The sequence below is a fragment of the Triticum aestivum genome, chromosome 4D, assembly GCF_018294505.1.
Source record: "Triticum aestivum cultivar Chinese Spring chromosome 4D, IWGSC CS RefSeq v2.1, whole genome shotgun sequence".
NCBI classification, from domain to species: Eukaryota; Viridiplantae; Streptophyta; class Magnoliopsida; order Poales; family Poaceae; genus Triticum; species Triticum aestivum.
In genome coordinates, this window is record NC_057805.1 from 121,124,778 (window position 1) to 121,132,673 (window position 7,896).

The window sequence follows — 7,896 nt, forward strand, 5'->3', positions numbered from 1 at the left end:
GACGGGGCGCGGGCGGCTGGGCCTCGGCTGGGCTTCGGCCCGGCGGGCGCGCGCAGTTTTTTTTAAATACGTTCCGCCGAAAAATATTCGTAGAAAAATAAATAAAAGTCCAAAAAAGATAAAATAAATTTTCCCCGTCTAGTTAGAAAATCTAGAATAGGGTGAACATTTTTTTGACACAAAATTAATTTTTTGAAAACATGCAATATTTTTAATGCAATGAAAATTGCAAATAAAATCCCAATAAATTCCAATAAATGATTTTAACATTTTTCCTCCAGTATTTCAATTGTTTTGGAGAAGTCATATTTTCTCCTCTCATTTATTTTGTTTAATGAAATATTTTTCTGGAGAGAAAAATAATTAAAACCAAAATCCTCGTCTTATTATTTGATGAAAAAATCAAATATGAAAATTCGAGAAGATCCCCAACTCTCTCCGAGGGTCCTTGAGTTGCTTAGGATTTATCGAGGATTTGTCAAAATGCAATAAAACATGATATGCAATGATGATCTATGTATAACATACCAAATTGAAAATTTGGGATGTTACAAACCTACCCCCCTTAAGATGAATCTCACCCTCGAGATTCGGGTTGGCTAGAAAACAGGTGGGAGTGGTCCTTCCGTAGATCTTCCTCTCGCTCCCAGGTGGCTTCATCTTCCGTGTGGTGACTCCACTGGACTTTGCAAAACTTGATAACCTTACTGCGGGTAACTCGGCTGGCATACTCAAGAATCTTAACTGGTTTCTCCTCATAGGTCAAATCACTTTCCAGCTGAATCGCTTCCAGTGGCACAGTATCTCTCAGTGGTATCTCAGCCATCTCTGCGTGGCACTTCTTCAACTGGGAAACGTGAAATACATCATGAACTCCAGACAATCCTTCGGGCAATTCCAGCTTGTAGGCAACCTCTCCCATACGTTCCACAACTCTGTATGGTCCGATAAAACGGGGTGCTAACTTTCCCTTAACTCCAAAGCGCTTCACTCCTTGAAGTGGTGATACTTGAAGATACACTCTGTCTCCGACTTCGTGGACTGTCTCCTTTCGTTTAGAATCAGCATAACTCTTCTGCCTGGATTGGGCTACCTTGAGCCTATCGCGAATCAACCTCACTTTCTGTTCAGACTCCTTAATCAAATCTGGTCCAAACAACTGACGGTCTCCAACTTCGTCCCATAACAACGGTGTTCTACACCTCCTTCCGTACAAAGCTTTGAAAGGGGCCATCTTCAAACTGGTTTGATAACTGTTGTTATACGAAAACTCCGCATATGGCAAATTGTTGTCCCAACTAGATCCATAATCTAGTGCACAAGCTCTCAACATGTCCTCCAAAATCTGGTTGACTCTCTCGGTCTGTCCATCTATCTGCGGGTGAAAAGCTGTACTAAATTCCAGCATGGTTCCCAATGTTTCATGTATCTGCTTCCAAAACTTCGAGGTAAATTGGGTTCCTCTGTCTGATACAATGGTCCTCGGAACTCCATGCAAACATACGATCCTGGTCATGTATATCTTTGCCAACTTAGCACTGGTGTAAGTGGTCTTCACTGGAATGAAATGAGCCACTTTCGTCAAACGGTCGACTACAACCCATATTGAGTCATAGCCTGAACGAGTCCTGGGTAATCCCGTGATAAAATCCATGCCTATTTTATCCCACTTCCATTCGGGTATCGGCAATGGTTGTAGCAATCCGGCTGGCTTCTGATGCTCTGCCTTCACTCTCTGACACACATCACAAACTGCTACATACTCTGCAATATCCTTCTTCATTCCGGTCCACCAGAAAGTATTCTTCAGATCCAAATACATCTTGGTATTCCCTGGGTGAATCGAGTACGGTGAATCATGGGCTTCTTGCAAAATCAACTTCCTGATCTCCGGATCATTTGGCACATATACGCGGTCCTCAAACCATAAGGTATCGTGCTCATCCTCACGAAATCCCTTGGCTTTTCCTTTGCTCATCTTCTCCTTTATCTCTTCAATCTCCTTGTCTGTCTTCTGAGCTTCTCTGATCCTTTCCATCAAGGTAGACTGAATCTCCAATGTCACTAAATAGCCTCTTGGGACTATCTCCAAACATAGCTCGCGAAGGTCCTCGGCTAACTCCTGAGGTAACTCTCCTGTCATGAGGGTGTTGACATGACTCTTGCGGCTCAACGCGTCTGCTACCACGTTAGCCTTTCCTGGGTGATAATGCAATCTCATATCATAGTCCTTAATGAGCTCCAACCATCTCCTCTGTCTGAGGTTTAACTCCTTCTGCGTGAAAATATACTTCAAACTCTTGTGATCCGTATACACCTCACAATGGTTTCCGATGAGAAAATGTCTCCATGTCTTCAATGCATGCACCACGGCTGCTAACTCCAAATCATGCATAGCATAATTCTTCTCATGGGGTTTAAGTTGTCGTGAAGCATATGACACAACTCTTCCTTCCTGCATAAGCACTGCTCCAAGTCCTCGACGAGAAGCGTCGCAATAAACTTCATAATCCTTGCGTTGATCTGGCAGAATCAACACTGGTGATGTAACCAATCGTTTCTTCAACTCTTGGAAACTAGCTTCACATTCCTCAGTCCAATTGAATTTGGTGTCCTTCTTCAATAGCTCAGTCATGGGCTTAGCAATCTTCGAGAAATTCTCGATGAATCTCCGGTAGTATCCTGCAGGTCCAAGAAAACTCCGGATTTCTCCAACTGTCGTGGGTGATTCCCAACTTGTCACTGTGTCAACCTTGGCAGGGTCTACTGCTATTCCTTCTCCAGAAATAACATGTCCAAGGAATCCAACTTCCTTCAGCCAAAATTCACATTTGCTGAACTTGGCGTATAACTGATGTTCTCTGAGCTTCTCAAGTACCAATTGTAAATGCTCCTCATGCTCTTCCTCATCCTTGGAAAAGATTAAAATATCATCAATGAACACCACGACGAACTTATCCAAAAACTCCATAAACACTTTGTTCATCAGGTTCATGAAATAGGCAGGTGCGTTAGTCAAACCAAATGACATAATGGTATATTCATACAATCCATATCTGGTGGTAAATGCCGTCTTAGGTATATCCTGCTCTCGAATCTTTAGCTGATGGTATCCTGATCGTAGATCGATCTTGGAAAATACTTTAGCTCCTTGTAGGCGGTCAAACAAATCATTGATCATCGGTAGTGGGTACTTGTTTTTGATGGTCACTTCATTCAATCCGCGGTAATCAACAACCATCCTCAGCGACCCATCTTCTTCTCCACTAGAAGTACTGGTGATCCCCAAGGTGACAAACTTGGGCGAATATAGCCTTTATCCAGTAACTCCTTGATCTGCTTCTTAATTTCCTCCAAATCTTTTGCGGGCATCCTGTACGGTCTCTTAGATATTGGCCCTGTGTCTGGCAAAAGTTCAATCAAGAACTCAATGTCTCTATCTGGTGGCATGCCTGGCAACTCTTTTGGAAATACATTCGGATAATCCTTCACCACTGGTACTTCCTCCTGTACAACTCCTGATAAGGAATTCACTTGAGTCCTCTTCGGCATATGCCGGGATCCATACTTGATCCTTTTTCCTTCCGGGGTGGTAAGCAAAATCGTCTTGCTGGCACAATCGATGTTTCCTCCATACAACGATAGCCAATCCATTCCCAATATCACATCCAAACCTTGCGACTCCAAAACTATGAGGTCTGAGGGGAAAACATGCCTACCAATGGCCAATGGTATCTGAAAACATCCTTGGCTGGCCATATACTCTGCTCCTGGCGAGGTTACTAACATAGGGGTTTTGAGAACTTGGGTGGACATCTTAAACTCATTCACAAATCCCCTTGATATGTATGAATGCGATGCACCAGTATCCAAAAGAACGGTTGCAGTAAATGACTTAACCAAAAACTTACCTATTACTGCATCAGGCTGAGCTTCAACCTCCTCCACGCTGACGTGGTTCACATGTCCCTTGTTGAACAGGTTCGACTTCTTCCCAGAGCTTCCATTTCCATTTCCATTTTGGGCTTCAGGACAATCAGTTGCATAGTGTCCAGTCTTCTGGCACTTGAAGCAAGTAATGTGACTTAGATCCCTCTTGGTTGGGGTAGATGGGTTGGTGCGGTTCTGTCCGTTGGGTCCTCCATTCCCATTACCATTCTTGGAGCCATTATGGTTGTGCGAACTACCTCCTCCATGGGTATGCTGAAACTGTCCTCCCGGTTTCGGGGCAAATCGTGGCTTCTGCAGAGCTCCAGAATTGTACTTCCCTTGTCCATACTTCCTCTTACGGTTTTCAATCTGCTGTTGCTTTCCTTCGATCATGAGAGCTCTATCTACCAGCTCCTGGTAGTTGTTGAAGGTTGCTACCATCAACTGCATACTCAGTTCATCATTCAGCCCTTCCAAAAATTTCTCCTGCTTGGCTGCATCTGTAGCAACGTCATCTGGTGCATAACGTGCTAACTTACTGAAATCCTCCACATACTGGCCTACGGTGCGTCCTCCTTGGCGTAGGTTGCGAAACTCGCGCTTCTTCATAGCCATAGCTCATGCTGAAACATGAGCTGTACGGAAAGCTTGCTGAAACTGGTCCCATGTGACAGTGTCAATAGGGTGCGTGGCTGTATAATTCTCCCACCATGATGCTGCGGGTCCATCAAGCTGATGTGCGGCAAATCGCACTCTTTCCGCATCTGTGCATCCTGCAGTGGTCAACTCCCTTCCAACTTTGCGGAGCCAATCATCTGCAACAATCGGCTCGGTGCTACTGGAAAACACCGGCGGGTTTAGCCTCAAGAAACGGGCTAGGTGATCAACAGGTGGTGGTGGCGGTGGGTTGTTGTTGTTGTTGTTGTTGCCTTGGTTCTGCACTAACACTTGCATCAGGGCATTCTGTTGCTGAATCAACTGGGTGATCTCTGGTGGGAAAACAAATCCGGTGTCGCGTCTCGGAGGCATCTGATGGGTTTAGAAAAGATGAGAGTTAAGAATAGAATGAGGTCTAGAGAGAAAACACTACCCATATGCTCATGAGGCAAATACAATCAATATCACTTAATCAATTCAAACAAGGCAAAATAATCGATCTAACTAGCGTTACAAAGTGCTTGAACTATACTATTAAATGGGGGAAAACTACTGCTGATATGGTGGTCTACTAGAAATTCTGATCCGTTGAAGACTCCATGATGTCTGCTCCAGCTTCGTCAACATAGTCATCTTCACTTGGTTCCGAGTCGGTGTCGTCGATGATGATGTAGTTATCCGGACAAGTGCATTCGTCAACTTCTGCTTTTGGCACTGGATTTCCCATGAATACTCCAACCTTCTTCTCCAGGTCGTCATTCTTCCGTACTAGTGCGATGATTTCCTCCATATAATCCTCGCGTGTAGCTTTAAGTTCTTCTTGGAGATCCTTGATCTTCGTTAATGCCTTCTTCAGTTCTTCCTTGTCCGTGCACATCTGGTTCTCCTGGCGACGAATATGTTGATTTTGCTCCTGGATGAAAGCTGCGATTGATCCATCCTTCTTGGTTCTGATCATCTCCCATTGCGCGTCTCGGCGTCCACAAATCTGATAAATTGTATCCTTAAGCTCCTGGTGGTAGACTTCTCCAATGCGTCCCATTGCGATGTGTGCGGCCATGCTCTTCCCTAAACTCCAGGTGGGTGCTTCGAAAACCAATCTTATGGGTTCAGTAACTGGCACAAACGTCCTTCCTGGAATGTGAACTAGAATCTTCCAGCTCTCCTCTTCGGGTAATGTGGCGTTGTAGGTTCCAGTGATGCTTGGTATTCCTATGTTCAAATACTTGGTGACTTCCTTCAAGTGTCGACCAAAAGGCGTGTCTTCATCTGGTTGCATGAACTTGCTCCTTGCATCCGCCATTCCTAAAGGAGTAGAAAGTGGAGAGGGGTCAGAAATGAGAAGAGAGAAGCTTTCTAGGGCTTAAGCTTAGTGGTCGTGTCCTACAATCAGCGTGTGCTCTGATACCACCTTTGTAGCGACCAGACCTCAAATGGTCTGTGCTGCTGTGCACCAGTGTCATCCCTGGATCAGTAATGCTGACACGCACAGTACAAATGGAGGATTTATAACAGAGTAGCAATCACACACTTATTACATCGAATATCTCCAAAGAGATTAAGTATGGTAAATATGGCTTAAGGCCATCTAAATACGATAACAGCGGAAGACTTGGAAGATAAGTGAGTCCATCAACTCCAGCGGCATCACTGAGTATAAGACCACGACCTAAGGCACCTTACTCGTCGTCTGAAAAGTCTGCAACATGAAACGTTGCAGCCCGAAAACGGGTCAGCACATAGAATATGCTGGCAAAGTAGCACATAGAGAATAATGAACAATAACAATGCTATACTACATGCATATCTGGCTGGTGGAAAGCTCTATGGTTACAGTTTTATGCGAAAAGCCAATTTTTCCCTACTTCAAAGGAATAAATTTTATTTAACTATCATGGTGGTTGTGAAACATTGAGATGGTTGACAGCATCTCAATCCCAATTAAGTGTCATCAATAACCCAACAAAATTAATTAAAAGTAACATGGTGATGAGATTCAAATGATAATCCAGGTACTAGATACTCAAGTTGTCCATAACCGGGGACACGGCTAACCATGATTAGTTTGTACACTCTGCAGAGGTTTGTGCACTTTTCCCCACAAGACTCGATCTCCTCCGCTTGATTTCTCGCACTACAAGATGTTTGAGAAACGGATGACCGAGACACAGTCTTTCCGAAGAGGTCCCCTTAACCGATAGATAGGCCGGTACACCTACAATCCCCTACATCTGCTAGCCCATCATGGAAAGGTTTCCCACAACTTACTGAACTATGCTAGAGCCCATAATAGCTTGTGGCTGCACACGGAAGTTTCTAGCATGAATAATCTTATGACCCCTTTGAGCCTGGGTGGCGGTCCTTATACAAACAGACAACACTGGATTCTCCAGGTGCCTCAATCCACCCAGATGTGAGTTTTAGTTGCCACCTTAGGTAAACCATTATTAACAATCTCACATCTGTCATGAATATCTCTCAAACCCAATCCACGTCTACGAGCATAGCATGGCAATATAATAGCAACGTAGAAGTAACTCCCAAGGGTTTGATAAGAGAACAGGTAATAGGTACTACCTCAACTACTTCCCAATTCCCACAATTTAATTAGATCCTAACCATGCAATGTTTGAGGATTGATCTAATGCAATAAAAACTGGGTATGGAAAGGTATGATCAAAGTGTTACTTGCCTTGCTGATGGTCCGCGAAACCTAGCGATTCGAAGTAACAAGCGGCACACTCCGGTACTCTATTGCAAACAAACAAGCAAACAATAAGTACTCATCTAATGCACAGGTAAAACTCGAATGAAAGATCCAACCAGAAAGTTCAACTTAAGAACTCCGGTTTGCAAAAAGAATCAACTCGAAAGAAACAACGAAAATCAAACTGCGAAAGAAAGAAGCTTCGTTTACTAATCTGGATCTAGGTCAAACTTTACAGTAGCAAAAACTTGTTTGAGTAGGTTAAACGGAAAGTGAATTTCGAGACGAAACTCTAAGCACTTGAATCGTCTGATTCCGATAAACGAGCGAAAAGTTAAACAGAAACGAAGTTTCGATCAGAAATCGAATCTGAGATAATCGCGGAAAAATCCGACGAAAAAGAAAAACGGACGAACGGTTAAAGAACGGACGTTCGTTAACAGAGAAAAACCGACGAACGCGTTCGTTAAAACGAACGGTTCGGTGAACGTTCACAAAATAACAAAACAAAAAAAAACCGATCTAGGTTTTTTTTAAACGAACGGTTTTTTAAACAAAAACCGGCAACGAGGCGAGGTGCGGCTACCTCGGGGACGGGCTCC